General features: G+C 37.8%; 1 pseudogene; it reads right to left on the minus strand.

Annotated features, from left to right (window-relative positions):
• Positions 1-10,566: 10,566 nt before the first annotated feature.
• On the minus strand, positions 10,567-11,199 carry LOC114627896 (annotated as a pseudogene).
• Positions 11,200-17,075: the final 5,876 nt, after the last annotated feature.

The raw sequence follows: 17,075 nt of genomic DNA on the forward strand, positions 1-17,075 counted from the left end.
AGGTGGGTAGGGGAGCACCCTCATAGAGGCAAAGGGGAGGGAGGAGAGAGTGTGAATGCACTGGGAAGGTTGTGGAGGGGTCACTGGAAAGGGAGATATAATTTGAGATGTAATCGAATGGTGTGATTAATAAAAAAAAATAATGAAAAAGAAAATGAGCCAAAAAATCATGAGAAACACATATAGACCCAGAGATATACATATTCACACACACACACACACACACACACACACAGACCCCACATATACTACAAAAATCACAAAACTGGCAGTCATAATATATAGACAATGAACATATAAGGCTAAAAAAAAAAAATGCCCTGACAGCATTGAGACAAATAACCTCCAAAGCTGTATTTGAGTTCATTTTATATTGATCATCTAGTTCTGAACATGACACCAAACCTTAAGAGTGGTTCATTTTACCAGTGGGACTGTCTTGGGAGAGAACAAATTTTTCACTTGAAAGTGGCTATCAATTGGAGGTAACTAACTATTGAGTCAGGGACAGTGTGTGTGTGTGTGTGTGTGTGTGTGTGTGTGTGTGTGTGTGTGTCCCCACTTCTTTCCTCTCTAGGATCCCATCTGGCAATCTGGTGTAGACTCTTGCAAGCCCTGTGCATGAGTTCATTTGTGTGTTGGGCCTGCTGTATTTAGAAAGCCTTGTTTCCTTGGCGTCCCCCATTTACTCCATTCTGACTCTTAACAGTCTTTATACCTCCTCTTCTGCATAGTTTCCTGAGCCCTAAGGGGAAAGATTTACAGAAACTTTCTATTTAGGGCACAGTGTTCCATACACTCTCTGTACATTGTCTGGTTATGGGTTTCTTGTTTTGTTCATATCTAATTTAGGAGAAAACTTCTCTGATGACAGCTGAGCAAGGCACTGATTAATGAATATAGCAAAATATCTTTAGGAGTCATTTAATCACTTCATACCTTTAGTACATCAATAGTATTTTGTTTTCCCCTAGGTCCCTGCATTATCTTGTCTTGAGTTCTTCACTGAGAACCATCGCAGCAGTGGTATGGCTTGCATCTTACCAGGTGTGTCTTAAGTTAAATCAGATATTTGTTAGTGACCTCTACTAGCTTTGTGCCAGTATTATACCAGTGCAGGCTGGTCCCCATTGTATATTGAAGCATTGGTAATTCAGTTGGTGTTTACTGCCTCCTGTAGTAGTATACAGAGTAATTTCTAGTACCATGAACATGTCCATAGGGGTGAAGGCATTAGACAGACCTTGCCATGTTCAGTTGGTATGCAGGTATTGTCTTCAACAATGAGGCTGTGCTGTCAGTGTATGGAGAGCAAATGGATTGCTGTTTTGGATTTCATCTTACATCAATCACTATGCCCAGGATCAATAATACAAATGACAACACATGCTGGTGAAAATGTGAAGGAAGAGGCAGTACAAATTTGCACAACCATTATGCATAAGACCAATGTATAGGTTCCTCAAAAAGTTGAAAATTAGTCTCCCATAAAATTCCACTTTATAATTGTTGATCATATACATCCTACAATGGGTACTTACAAAAGATTACATCTTACAGTGAGATACTTTCACATTCATTTTCATTCCTTCTCTATTTTTATTATCAGAAACTTGAATGATGCCAGTTGTGGTGGTGCATGCTGGTAGGATTTGCGGAAGGAGGCAGAGGTAGGAGGATAACGAGTTCAAGGCCAGCCTGGGCTACACATTTTGGGGCTGGGGAGATGGCTTAGTAGTTCAGAGCACTGACTGCTCTTCTAGAGGTCCAGAGTTCAATTCCCAGCAACCACATGATGGCTCACAACCATCTGTAATGAGATTTGATGCCCTCTTCTGGTGTGTCTGAAAATAGCTATGGTGTACTCATAAATAAATAAATAAATAAATAAATCTAAAAAAGGAAAGAAAAAAAGAAATTGGAATAACCTACATATCCATCAGCTGATCAATGGATGATGAAAATGCTATACATTTACACAGTAAACTATTTTTCAGCTACTAAGAAAAAGTAAATCATGTAATTCACTGGTAACTGGAAGAAAGTAAAATCAATTATCCTGAATAATGTAACCAAGATACAGAAAGACAAATATTACCTTTTCTCTTATGTAATATAGATAAATATATATAATATATATAAATATAGATATAAATAAATAAATAATTTATATAAATAAATATATCTTTTAAAATATAGATGTGTTTGTTTCTCAACATAAGGTAGGTACTAAAGGGATGGGTAGAGGAGGAAATCTTCCAAGGAAGGGGATATAGAATATAATGTTACAAAAGAATAAGAAGTTAGAACAAGAGGATTAAATAGGATGGAGTATGGGGAAGGAAGGGTAAAGAAAGGAATGTTGGGGTGGATGACAAATACCAAAGGACTTTAGAGAAGCCATATGAAAACCTGGTATGGCAAAAGCTACTTAAAATATATACATATGTCAAAGGAATTATTAAGTCAGTATTTAATGCGGGAGCCAGCCCCTACAACTAGACATTGTATACTTTCAAACAAACCCCCAGTACCAGGAATGGGCTGCAACTCCTTGAATTGTTGTCCAGTAGGATCTTATAGAAACACCCTCCACATCTCCACAAATGTATACATGCAAAAGAAAAGTAAACAAAACAAACCCGCATAGACTAATGCCAAAGTTATTAACCTCCATGACATTTTGGTAAGACTTTTTTGTTGCAGACACCACAAAATAATATTGCATAGGACGTGGAGAAATTTAGCTGGCATTCAACTGAAATCTTTACCACTATGGACTGATGTCCGTAGTCCTTGAAGGCACTATACACAAAATTAACGATTTACCTCACCCAGCTTAGAATCCTCTGAGCAGTAATGACACATATGTAGAACTTTTATCCCATTTCATTGATCTGTGTGTCTGCTTTGTACCAAGACCTTGCTGTTTTATTGCTCTGTTTCTGTAGCAAAACTTAAAATCAGGAATGCTGATGCTTCCAGCTTAAGATCGCTTTGGATAGCTACAGTTTTTGTGTTTCATATGATTTTTAAATTGTTTTTTCTATTCCTGTGAAGAATAGCAGTAGAATTTGATAGATATTGAATTTAATCTGAACACTAGTTGTTTTGTCATTTTAACTATATTAATCCTACCAATCCATGAGCATGGTAAGTCCATTAATCTTTTAATATTGCAAATTTATTTTATTAGTGTTTCAAAGTTTTAATTATAGAGTTTTCTAACTTTCTCAGTCATGTTTACTTTAAGTTAATTATTTTTTGAAGCTACTTTGAATCATATTCTTTTTGCCCGATTCTTTTTGCAGTATGCTTATAGATAGGTCTATCGGTATATAGGAAAGTAATGATTTGGGTATGTTAATTTCATATCTAGCAATTTTACTGTATTCAGCCATAGAAATTTCCAAGTGAGCTCCTTGGAGGTCTTATATGTACTGTATTATTTTTATCTTTTATTCTTCTGTCAGAACTCCAAGTTTGTTTTATGAATTGGTTATTAGGAAAAGCACATAATAAACATTGGTCTGTTAACATCTTTGTGATACATTGCCTTATAATATTTCAGGTACATACCCCAAACTAGCAATGCTAGTTTTAGGTTTTTGAAAGTCTTCTATAGTGCCTAGACCAGTTTACATTCCCGACAGCTGTGTACCAGTGCCTTTGACCTCACTGACTTTTGTAGGTTGATTTTGTGCCTTATTACTTTGCAGAAGGTGTTAGTTCTCAGTTTTCTTCTAGAATTTTTAAAGTATTTTACATATTGGATAATATAATTTACAAGTAACTTTTATTTCTTCAATCATATCATTTGCAGTGAACAAGTGGAACCAAGTTTTAGTACGGTTGAGGTGTCATTATTATTTGCTGAAGTTGAGGTATAAAAACTTAGCCAAAATATCGAGACATTGATGGGGCTCAATTTTCAGTATGATCTCCAAGAGAAGACTACTGATGTCAGAAACAATCTGTATCAGAGCACATATCCTCCACACACACAATGAAAATTCAATAATAGACTATTTTGAAGGAGATAAGGAACACTGTTAATACTATGCACACTCAGATATTAGTAATTTGGGTTATGAGTAAGAAAAAAGAGGAAGAATATGATTAAGTGATTATTGTTACTGTGACAGAGAAATACAGAGGAAAGAGTAAATGAAATATAGTACAATAGAATAAGAGAGAGACATTCTGGGTGCTATGACTAGGTCAAATAAAAAGAGAAAGAGGGTGTTGATGCAGAAGACCATAAGGAAATCCATGATCCATGTTCTAACTGACAGTAAAGGGCAAGGAAGGTACTTTTGCCATGGTGTTGATGACTATAGACTCACAGTTGAGAAAGAGAGACATAGTAGGCCTATGTGACAACCTTTACCTCTACAGCCACCTCCAAAAAAGTCACAGCCTAGACAGAAGTCTTAAAAATTATAATAAACATATTGACATGTAGCTCTCCACAACTGATGGATTCTGGTGGGGTTGCGGGAAGGAAAGGAATGAGTTTTCTTTAAGAGGCTGGCCACTGAGTGAATATATTGTCACTCCAGTGAATATATTGTCAACACAAAATGGGCTTGTTTTATGTTTGTTTGTTTGTTTGTTTTCTTCTTTTGGGGGGGTTGGCATAGGTGAAAATAAGGCTGAGTAGTGGAGGACTGCAAAATGAATGTGGTCAGGCTTCAGGACGGCAAATCCCCAAGTAATCAATAGGAATACTATGCAAAGAAAAAAAATGGCATGTAATCAGACAACCTAAAATAATTCCTGCTCCCTTGAGGATGAGGCAATGAGACCTCCAACTCTAGACAGAAGGCAAAAGAGAGAAATGTAGAAGGGGTGACAGCAGAGTAAGGCAAAGACAGCCTGGTGATGGGCATTAGGCTTCAAATTAGGAAACAATCAGGTGAAAGTAAAGATTCTGAACTTGGTCTCTCACAAGAGTGTCAGTTCAAGTTTAGTCTCCAACTATTCCTTCATGGGCTCATAGATGTCAGTCACAGGTTGGGAAATATTTGATTGGACAAAAGGCAAACACTGGTAATACTCTTTGCCATTTCTTCCCAATAATATAATTTATTCAGAGCCTGCATCGGTATTTTCCTGAAAACAGTGATTATGATGAGATTTCAACCATACTTAAAACTGCATGATTCCAATAAGAAGTTTCTTCACTATTGATGAGGGTCATTTTGCTTGTGAGTTTTCAGAACCCATGGTATTTGTTCTGTGTTCCCAGAGTGTTCAACTCAAGGAAGGTAATTTTCAACTATGATCCCCAAGCCAGCAACTCAACAGAATTCTTTGGAAGGTGTCTTGTTGACCCTGCTCCAGTGGAGTGCCAAAGGAGGTTCCTGAATCCCAACCTCATACCAGTGCAGTTGCTAACGCCATGCTCAGCACGGACTCCCACATCTCTTTCTATTACTGTTCTTCACTACAGCTATGACTGGAAGATCCAGGCAGCTTTTTCTGAAGCTATCTGTCTTAAGTGTTGGTTCTGATGTAAGCCACTGGACTTTTCCTCATTCCCCAAATAGGTCTGGTCTCTAGCCTCTGAACTTTATTTTTTATTTATTTTATTTTTATTTTTTTTTTGCTCTGCTCTACAAAGTTTTCTGTTTTACTTTGATATCAGAGCCAGATTTTCTGCTCTCAATGACATCTTCTGGTGCCTGCTATCAAGTATCTCCAACTTATTCTTGGAGGATTCCAGTAACCTGTGCTCCTGCATTGCCTACCATCTTTATTTTCCTAAAGTGTGAAAAAAATACTAAATCAAAACATTGAGACTGCATTTATATTTATTTTGTTTATGAGTGAGTGCTTTCATGTAAAGAGAGTTAGATCCCTTGTAACTGAAGGTAACTGTCATTGTGAGTTGCCATGGTGGTGAAGGGAATTGAACCTCTCTCTAAAAGCACTTGCTAGTGCTCATAAACACTCAGCTATCTCTCCAACCATTGGATAAAATATTTGAAGGAACATGTAGTTTTAGAAAATACATCTGGCACCAACAGATATATGGGAAGATATTTAAAACCATTAAATATTATTGAATTAAAGTTAAACTTGAATAAGTACTACATAGTTATTATCATGGTTACTGATGCATAACCAGTAACACAAATGCTGCTACATAGACACAATCATGGATACTATCACATAGAGACTAGTTACAACAACATAGCCACTCACAGGGATGTTACCACACAGCCTCTAGCATTGATAAAATCAGAAATTGAGGACTACAATACTGAGTGCTGAAGAACCTACAGAACACCTAGACCACTCGTATATTGATTCTAAGAATGTCAAATGATACACATTTTCGCCACAATCATTTGCCAGTTTATCATAAAATAGATCATATTTTTCATTTCAATCTCACAACTTCAAAATCCAATTATTTCAGAAACAGAAATAACAACAGGTGCCTATATAAAGGTTTGTCCATGGAAACTCACAACATATTTGAAACCATTGCCAAAACCCAGACAGGAAAAAGCATCAAACAGAAGACTAAGCAAAATGATATAACAATATAAATAGCTATTAATCGGTGAATGAAATAGTTAATCAAAAGTGGCAATATAAGCAGCAGCCTAAAGACAGAGATTCAATTAAGATAGTATGTTAGTGAAAAAGTGCAATGAGGAAGCTGTTTACTCCAGGTACAAGTCATTTTAGTCTCTGTTTTTCAGGTATAATAAAGACTAAAATCTGTTGTTTTCTTTGACCAAATTAAGAGAATGTCTTTTCTCAATTATTGATCTTATTCACCTGCACCATTTTGGGGACTAAAATAATAATTGTTAAAATAGTTGTGATAATTATCTGAGGGAAATTCTACCTGTATGTGAAATGGTCATCTATACCTTACAGGTAAGTGCAGCTCTCACACTTCATCAAACAAGCCTTCTATAGGATCCACAATTAGTGAAAAGGCAGAGAATCAGTGATCATGGCTTACCCAGCCTTAATGGGTGAACCTAAAATGCAGCTGCCACACTTATAACTAAGGGAACTTTATGTGGAGGAAAGGATGGAAGGACTGCAAGAGACAGAAGACTAGGATGTGCCCCAAGAGAGTATCTTGTAAACATAATAGGAAGGCTGTACCCATCAAATCTCAATATGGTTGCCTAAACAAGACACATACAATGATAATATCAGTAAACATACCACCACAAGAGGGGGGAAATTTCATTAGTATCTGACCCTACATGAAGACTTACAGGCAATCAATGACTGCTGGGAGCTAGGCTTAGTGGTGGTGTCAATGAATCATTCTTCTCCAGGGACTACATTCCTAATAGGTTATTTGATTCTAAGTGATTAGCTGTAAGCAGATGTACATACAAACTTCACTAAATAGGCCTGGTACAAAAAGTTTCTCTCTCTCTCTCTCTCTCTCTCTCTCTCTCTCTCTCTCTCTCTCTCTCTCTCTCTCTCTCTGTGTGTGTGTGTGTGTGTGTGTGTGTGTGTGTATGTGTAGTGTACATTTGTGTGGATCTTTTGACATTTTATTATAATTATAGAAGAAGAGGTCTCATGAAGTGGAAATTTCTGGTTTCTTTGGAGACTCGGTTGTATCAGGTGATGTTTTTATGGAAAATCTCTTATAAGAGGATGTTTTTGCTAATGTGAACATGTGGGAGGCTGTTTTGATAAGATCAGATATTTGGTTTATTTCTGGAGGAAGTTTGGAAAAAGGGCATGTGATCTTTTGCTAGAGAGGATGCATGAGAGAACATGTGATGTTTGGAAAAGGTATAAATATAGCCCAACAGACAGTGGATGATGCTGGATGGTATTCGTACGCCTTGTCACTTTTTACTGGCCATTGTTGGGCTTTGTTGACACTGGTCTTCACTGATGATGCTGGGTGGAACTAGTACACCTCACCTTTCTTTGCTGGCTATAATTTTCCATGACTTCATAAAGGCAATGCACCAAAAATCTTCCGGTCATGTTGTGGAAGCTTCTTGATGATTTTGTGAACTTGAGCTGAGTGGTAGAATCTTGCATTTTTTCTGGATCTGCTGTTGCTGATTCATATATTGTGTTTGCAACTTGATCAAGCTACTGCTGCTGATTCATGTGAACTGAACTGCTGGTATCCTGACAAATCAGATTGGATTGGCTCCAAGAAGTATTTTGTGGACCTAAACAGATCCACATCCTCTTTACTCTGTAAACCTTTACTTTCCTCTACCTCTGGTGAGCAGTAGGTTAGAATGGAAGCTAAAGCATTTAAGAATCTTTATTAAAGTAGGTTTTGAAAACTTTAAGCATACAGTTTCATATACTTGAGAGAGAGAGAGAGAGAGAGAGATCACACTGAGTTGAATGAGATAAGGGTGGATTGATGTCCATGCTGTATGTTCTTGTAGAAAATTCTCAAATATTACATTTAGAAAATATATATTTGCCTTCTTAAGCAGACATCTGAACAGACTTTCTGGTTCTTGAAATCTCACAGAAAGTAACTGGATATGTAAAAGTCAAATAAATGTGATTATCAAAGGCATCAAAATGCCAAAGAAAACTTGAAATTATATATTTTAGATCAAAACAACTCACCCTTTGCCATTCTCTGTGGGACTGCATAAGAGTATCTTGGTTCATGGCTGGGCATGGGCCTGGAACCCTGAGACTCCAAGGGAGAAATGTCAGGTGTTTGGCCACATCCCCAGAACCCAGGGTCCTGACACACAGTCTAGTCTCCATGGACCTACATTGTTCAGTCATATAGGCCATTACAGTCCCTCCCAAAGTGCACAGGTAGAGGGTGTGACTACAGGCCTCAGGCCCTAGAGAGGTTTACATACTAATAAAGATCAGAGGGTGGAGCCAATTAAACCTTCCCCAGAACCTCCCCCTTTCTCCCTCCCTATTTAATTCAGGTCTGCCCTGAGTTTCAGGGGGGTACATCCAGATCCATCTACCATCTGCCATGAAAATAAACCCTTTTGGAACCAAGGACTTTCTTGTGTCTTTGGGGCCTGTCGTCGTCAAAGCCTACAGCCTCTGGAACCTTAGACTTTCTCCTGTTTGTGAGACCTACCGAGTGGAAAGTCTCCAGGACTCCACCACTGCGCATATTTACCCACAATTCTCAAAGCTTACATGCACTCTAGAAAAGTTAATTAAGCCTTTGTAGGTCTTTGGAATATAGACATATTCTAGGTTAGGTTTGACTCCCTTTTAAGAGTGTATAGATCATATTATTTTTACATAGCACTTATTATTTGTTTTCATAGTATAGCTGTCAGGTCCTGAGTCTGTGAATTAAATGTATTACTAGAATCTTGGGTAGATGAAGCTAAATAAAACAAACAAAAGTTGAAAATTATCCAATACTTTGTTTTTTCTTTTCTATTATTGAAAATTGCAACAAATTTAGTGGCTGAGAATAGTGTGTATTTCTTACTTTCGAGTTGTGTGAGAAATCCAGGCATAGTTCATTTGAACTACAAAGCACTTTTCATGTCAGTTTCCATGAGAACATCAACTACTAAAGTCCCACTTCCAAACTCACTTTCTTATTGTCAGAGTCATGTTCCAATGGCTAGAAAAACAAGTATCACAGTTTTCTTCAGGGCCATTGGCTAAACTGCCTTTACTTCCCAGTGACCATCCAGTTGCATTCTACATAAGCCTGATTACGTAGACAGTCTTTAGAACAATTCAAGTCTAGCAAAAATGTGGAGTCCTGTACACTTTAGCCACACAAGTTTATTATATTGTCAAAATCACATCACCATTGCCATGTTCTGGTGAACAGAAAAAACATACAGCTTTTTTTACTCAGATACAGAGAAAGTGGATAAAAGGAGATATAATGCATAGGGTGACCATCTACTTCAAACATACTGTGAGCTAGCTGTATTTAATGTTGTTTACATAGCCTACTATAATAGTAAACACTCAGGAAGTGGTAGTTATTACCTGGATAGAAGAACACAAAGGTGTTTATAGGCATGTATACATTTTCTAATGTGCAACAGGCAAACTCTATTTGCTTTTCATGTACCATGCCCATAACACATACTTTAATGAAAAGGAGCCTAGGTTACTGCTCTATTTGCCCTTACATTCATCCATTGTTCTGTAACCTCTGGAATCACTATCATGCATCTGTAGCATCATGTCAGGAATTCTGACTTTGCCTTGCTGAGAGATTGCCACCAGCCAATAATCAGAACAATGAAGCTAGCTCTATATCTCTATAGGCCATTTCCATTATTTTCCCACAGATCAAAGACTATTGCTACATCTGCAATTTATTGTCAAAAGATTACAAAGTAAAACCCGGAAGCAGCTGACTCATTTACAAGGGACTAGAATAAACTATGCCTGCCAAGGTTGCATAATATATAAATGCAAACACTTTAAGTTGAAGAGAAAAAGAAAAAAATGTGGGGAAAGGAATTTATGTATCTAATTAGATGTAGAACTTGGTCCAAAATATTGGGGTGATTATCAGATGCCTTAATTTTTTAAGTGTCAATTCTGTTTTATTCATCACCTGGAAAATTAAGCTATCATCTAGTGCAGTAAGGTAGTAACTTTATTCTCTTCCTCATCATCACCAGCTCCAGCCCCACACTGGTCTCTCTTGTCATTCTTCCTCTTCATTGGCCTGAGTAGCCATCACCATAAGGAGAACAGAGGGAGAAGTCAAAGTGCTTCTGGTAGTACAGTCAGATATTAAAGAATGGGACGTTCATCACCTGCTGGAAGACACCCCCACATACACCTCACTCCCACTCCCCTGATTTCACACTGGAGGATGAGCACATGGACATGGTGAGTAGATTTGGCTAGGCACAGAAAAAAGACCTGGGTCTGCAGCTGACTCTCAAAGATCGCCTCAATTTTTAGGCTGACAATGTAATCCAGCTTCAGTTTTCCCTCATCCAGCACCTCAATCCTAACAAGTCACTTCAGTAGAGCATCACCTTCAGAAAGACACTGTGGGTCCTTTACATCCAGCCTCAGCAAATCCTGAGCAGTCTTACAGATCTTATTCATGGTAAATTTAACCGTCCACAACTTACGGTCATTCCAGAGCCTATAGTTTCTAATCAGCTTCAGTTCTTAGTCGAGACACAATTTTTTGAAGGATCTCTGTGAGGTCACAGAGGTTTTGTGACAAACACAACTTCTGACAACTGGCATGTTGAATTGTCTAGGCCTGTTGCGACTACAAACTCATGCCCATGACCCAGATACCTTTGTTTAATGCATTAAATTATTTTGTTTGAACACATGCCTTTGAAAACTTATAAGCTTTCTAACTTCCTGAAATACTTAATAGGAATAGTATTACATTGCTAAACTAATGTAAAAATATGAGAAAGTTATGTAAATAAATTTTCTCATCTTACAAATTCAGAATATTTTATAAATTTTTAAAATGAAAGCAAATCTAATTTTCCCTAGAACTGAATAAATGGTTTAGATAGATAGAAAATATTGTACTATCTTAACATAATAAGCAAGTTCCTTAATTAATTTTGTACATATATATGAATATATGAAGATGTAATAATCAAATAAGATGTTAAAAATGCATAAATATTAGGCCTAATCAAAAATCTTAATTTAGTACCCATGCATAATATATGTAAATATGTTAATTATTTGTTATATAACTAAAATGAATATTCACATCAAATTTATTTTATTCATTTTTATTAATTTTTTATTATGTGTTATTTATTTTAATTCCTACAATTCCTACTTCAATAACTAATGATAAAATATTTATCTATAAATATTATTGATAGACATTATATATATATATATATAAATCAAATCATAATTTTTACTTATTTACACAGGGGTTATAAACACAAAAAGGCAAGATGTGAGGATTGGGATGACACCAGAGCGTGGGTGTTCAGGGGGAGTACAGATATCTTTCAGAACAGGGTATTGGCTAGGTGAAGATTCAGGGGACAGGTCACTATGACTCTGCCTATAATTCACTTGTCCTTATGTAATTTGGTGTTATCCGCCCAGGCTACCTAGTTACAAGGTCTATGACTACTCAGGCTGGTAAATTGCACAAAAGCTGCCTGTTTACAATAGCTTATAGCCCTCTATTTCAATGTTTTTCCAGAGACCCAAGATTTGGTGTTAGTATATATGTATGATAGGCCTATTGCTGGCTTTAGGCCTATGGCTGATTTTAGGCCTTCAGTGTATAAGCAGGGCTGCCCCTGACATCTCCTCCCTTCTCTAAGTGTAGATGGGCTGTGGCGTCTTCTTGTGAAGGTAGGGATAGAGACCTGACCTCCAGTAATTGAAGGGGACTTTGTAATGTCTCCTGTCCCCCTGTTGTTGCTGTTCAGTGAGGCATGAGGGCCATACTCATCTGGAGATAGACATTTTCTTACCCACAGTGACACAGATATAGTTCAGATTGGACCAGATTAAAAATAAAAGCAAGTTTATTAGGAGGCAGGTCTTAGATATGTTCACCAATCTCACAGGTGAAGTTGCATGAAGTCACACATCAAGGCTAAAGGAGAAGGGCTTATAGACTTTAGGTGAGGAGTGATGACTTGCCAGCTAGGAGCTGGGATTATGATCACACATGGTCAAAAACTGAGTCCCTGGGCAGGCACTCTAAGGTGGGCTGCTGGAAATGGGGAAATGAAGGATAATTACTTGTTAGCCTGGTATTTTCTCCAATCATATGAGGGAGTTTTCTCCAAGCATATGGTGGAGTTTTCATTGAGGATGGGTTGCAAGAAGGAGGGCAGACAGAGTTTTCCAACTTGTGAAGGGGATGAACAGAGATTCTAGCTTCACAATTAGTAGTATATGCGGTACAAGTACAATATATTATGTTCTATATAATATACACTGTGTGTGTGGAAGAGTGGGTTTGTGTGTGTGTTTTTCCTAAATTTAGGTCAACTTGACACATAGTAGAGTTATCAGAGAGAAGAGGGAACCTCAAATCAGAAATGCCTCCATAAGAGCTAGGCTAAAGACAGGTCTGTAGAGTATTTTCTTAATTAATGATAGATGGAGAGGCCACAGTTCATTGTGGGTGGTGCCATCCCTGGTATGGCAGTCCTGAATTCTATGAGAAATCAAGCTGGGCAAGCCATTTAGAGCAAGCCAGTAAGTAGCACTCCTCTCCATTGTCTCTCTATCAACTCATTCTTCCAGGTTGCTGTCCTGTTTGATTTTCTGCCCTTGCTTCCTTCATTGATGAACAGTGATATAGAAGTGTAAGCATAATTATTTCTTTCCTCCCCAGGTTGCTTTGGTCATTGTGTTTCATCATAGTAATAACAACTCTAACTAGGAAAATATGTAAGTATATAATGAATTTTCAGTGTAAAGATGAAAAAGCATTATTCATGATATGATAAGAACATAAGAACAAATCCAAATGCAGACCTTCTTTTTGTGTTTTTTACTCAAGACAGAAATCTAAAATGTCTGGTTTGAAATATAAAATAACTTTTGGCTTTCTACTTGGAATATTGGGAGAATGTCTGTACATATGTTGTCTGCCATAGATCCTTTTCATCTACTGAAAAAATGGACCATTCATAAATCTTCTCACTTGTAATTTTATTTTAATGAAGGACATTAACCAGAATCAAGACTTTTTTATATATCTTAGCAGCACTTCTCCAATTTTTATCTCATATTAGATACTCTCTCATCCTCCAAGAAAAATGTATTTTATGAATTTCCAGTCTATTGAGTGATGCAATTATTGTTGGTTGGATGTTTGAATGAAAGCTGGAAAAGGTTCCTTGTGGGGAGCAGAGGAACCCCTGCCTAAGTCATACCTTGAGTGAGTTTCATTTGTGTTGGTGACATGGGCAAGGCTAAGTCTAATGGCTCCAAGGACTCAGATCGATGAAAAGATAGCAAGGCTCTCAACTCTAACCCCATTAGACTCAGAGGGAAGTGGCAAAGCCTCCCTCAGAGGTCATGTCTGAGTTTCAGAGTATTCACAGGGAATCTCCACCATAGCTTTATTATTCTGATGATTGTAGCCTGCCAGCTGTTCCTCTACAGAGACTGCACCTACAGAGATTAGTTAACTCTGTCTCATTAATTCAGCTGTAAAATATAAGCCTTGCCTCTTTATTTGCATCCAATAACCCCAATCCCTTGTTCAGATGTATGCAAAAATGCTGCTTCCTTGTTCAACTGAATATAATAAGCTGAGGTTTCATGCTGCTGTGGTTTTTCCACCAGAGAACACAGACCAGGTGAATATAGCTTTACCGTAAGTTTGTGTGTCTGTTCTGTCCTTTTTTTTTTTTAACCATTCCAAGATTGTCTTAGTAAACTCTGTCTCAAGCCGTACAAGATACCGTTCATATGCTACATTATACTGAAGATTAAGAAGCACACTGTGGGTGCTGGGGAGATCGCTTAGTAAGTGCTGGCTGCACAAACATGCCAAGGTGACTAAGAACCCAAAGACACTTATAAAGAGCTGTGCATGATAGTCCTTCTGTAATTTCAGAACAGGACCTCAGAACATGCTAGAATAGAAGGATCCTGGAAATCACTGGGCAACCAGACTAACTGAATTGGGTAACTATAGGTTCAATGACAGAACCTATCTCAAAAAGTACAGGAGACAGTGGTAGAAGATGAACACACACACACACACACGCCACTTATATTGAAGTATACTGGAAAAGCTATGTAAGCGATTATAAAACCTTTGGGAATCTCTAAAGTACTAAGTAAGGGAGACTATTCAGATATAAATCTGATTTCTTTCTTGTTTGACTCTAAATTTGATGCAAACCAGAAAACTGGAAAATTGACACATGCCGAAAGGTAAACAAAGCATATAGAGTGACCTTCTTGTACATTTTATGTTGTGGATTGCCTTGGTACTGTTTGTATTTTGATGCTAATCCTACCCCCAAGGAAGAGTGGATCATGTACTCAGGTGATTCCATGTGAGCCCTGCTCCCCATTTTAACTGGTCAAATAAAGGCTGGACCCTGTGATTGGGCAGTGGAAGAAAAAGGTGGGCCTGGAAGTTTTAGAGAAGAGAGAGGGAAAAGGAAAGAGATGACAAAATCTAGGGACTGTGAGAGGAAGATGGAGGAAGAGGAGGTGGAAGATGAAGTAGAGCTGCATGGCCTGGAGGATCCACAAGTAGCAAGGGATCTCATAGCTGTGGAATAGAGTAGTGTAGTGGTATACCTGCTCAATCTAGGCAAGCAGCTATTAATATTATAACTGAGTTGTGTGTTCTTTCCATGGCATCTTGGGGTTGGAGATTTACTGATACAAATATAGCTGATATTAAATATTAAGGCTGTCTGGTGTTTTCCATGGTTACTCAGGTGGGCAAGAGAGAAAGAACACAGCCAGGGCCAAACTCAGCCAGGCTTTAGAATGGGAGGATTGGGCAAAGGACCAAGTTCCAGCAGAGAGGTAACCACAGTGGAGCACAGGCTGGCCAGAGTGATCTAGGTGCTCTAGAAAGGCAAAGCGTTTGTGGAGGAGGCATTAACTAGCAGGTAGGTGGCTGTTGGTCCCTTGGCGCCTGCCTAAGCATGGGACTCTTCAAATTACATTCAACAATTTTATAAAAAAAGCATAAGCTTCAAATAGTCTTCATACTGTTGTGGACTATGAGGCACTCTCCAAACTACAGGAATAACTATCTCAGTCAGACAGGGATGGTATATTGAATACAGACCCTAATACCAGTCGGATCAGGGACAGTTCAAATCAGGGACTGAAACTGTGACACCAAAATTCTTTCTTTGTCAGCTTATAAAGAAAATAAAAACACAAAACCACAATGAGCTCATACGCAGGTTCAGGAAGTGCTGCCTGGTGGTTGGCCCTGACTCAAGCCATTTTAGACCTAACAGTTCATATTGACCTTTAATTTGATGAGTCTACATGAAGCTTTATGAAATTTCTTAAGATTAGCAAACCTCAGAACATTTAGAACAAAACAGGAGATGTAGTCAACATTATGGTGCTCTGAGTAAGTCATTGCTCTGTGTCAATGACTGGCAGGCATCTTACAGCAACAATATGAAGCACCTGGAAGGCATGGAACAAAATGGCTACAGCTATTCTGGGAGGGGTGAGGGGTACAGACTATAAAACATGAATACATGTGTTGTCTGAGACTGGTTCAAGGGCTCTGACAGGAGGAATGAGTAAATAATAGTTAAAAGAAGTGCATATGGTTTCTCTTAATTATTACTAATAGAAATTCACTTGCAGTATTACATGCCTGAGACATGTCACATAAAACATAAAATTAATGCTTGCCTGTTAGTGCATACATCTAATTACAAATAATCAGGAAGCTATGGAGGAAGATCATGAGTTTAAAGGATTCCAAGTCTATTCAGTAAATTTTACTTGTGTGTGTATGTGTGTGTGTCAGTTGTTCATATACATGTTGAAGGCCTTAATATAAAATGACTCAAGTCTCAATGAGGAGAGTATTTTATTTTTTGTCCACAAATTGTTTTTACATTCAACATGTAACTCATGGCTTTCCCTGTATATTTTGCACTTATACTTCCATAAATATCTGAGACAATTCATTACAGATGTGTGTGTGTGTGTGTGTGTTTATGTGTGTATGTGTAGTCACTTTACTGAATAATAGATATATAGATGGATAAATCCATTGACACATTCAGCACTTTGAAAACATCAAAGCTTGTGTTTATTCATTAGGAAGTACATGCTGATTTGTACTCATGTGTCAATCAAAAGATTGAGATAACCATCCTGAACCAAAGACACTAGAACATAGTGGTGAAGGATCTATGTAGACACCAACAAAAAGTAAGCATTATACCCAGCCACAAACCCTTTGATTGACAATGCTATCCTGCCTGGAAAAAATACTCTAGGATAATGCTGACACAAAGCTTATGAGAGTAATCAACCAATAATTGACTTTGCTTAGCTCCCACTCCATGAACTAGAACCCAGACCTGGCTCTGTTTGTGTGATCTAGAACCAAAGACTACAGGCCAGACACCTAGAAAAACTAAACTAAATGTCACTTG

Source organism: Grammomys surdaster, unplaced genomic scaffold (genome assembly GCF_004785775.1).
Source record: "Grammomys surdaster isolate TR1022 unplaced genomic scaffold, NIH_TR_1.0 261, whole genome shotgun sequence".
NCBI lineage: Eukaryota > Metazoa > Chordata > Mammalia > Rodentia > Muridae > Grammomys > Grammomys surdaster.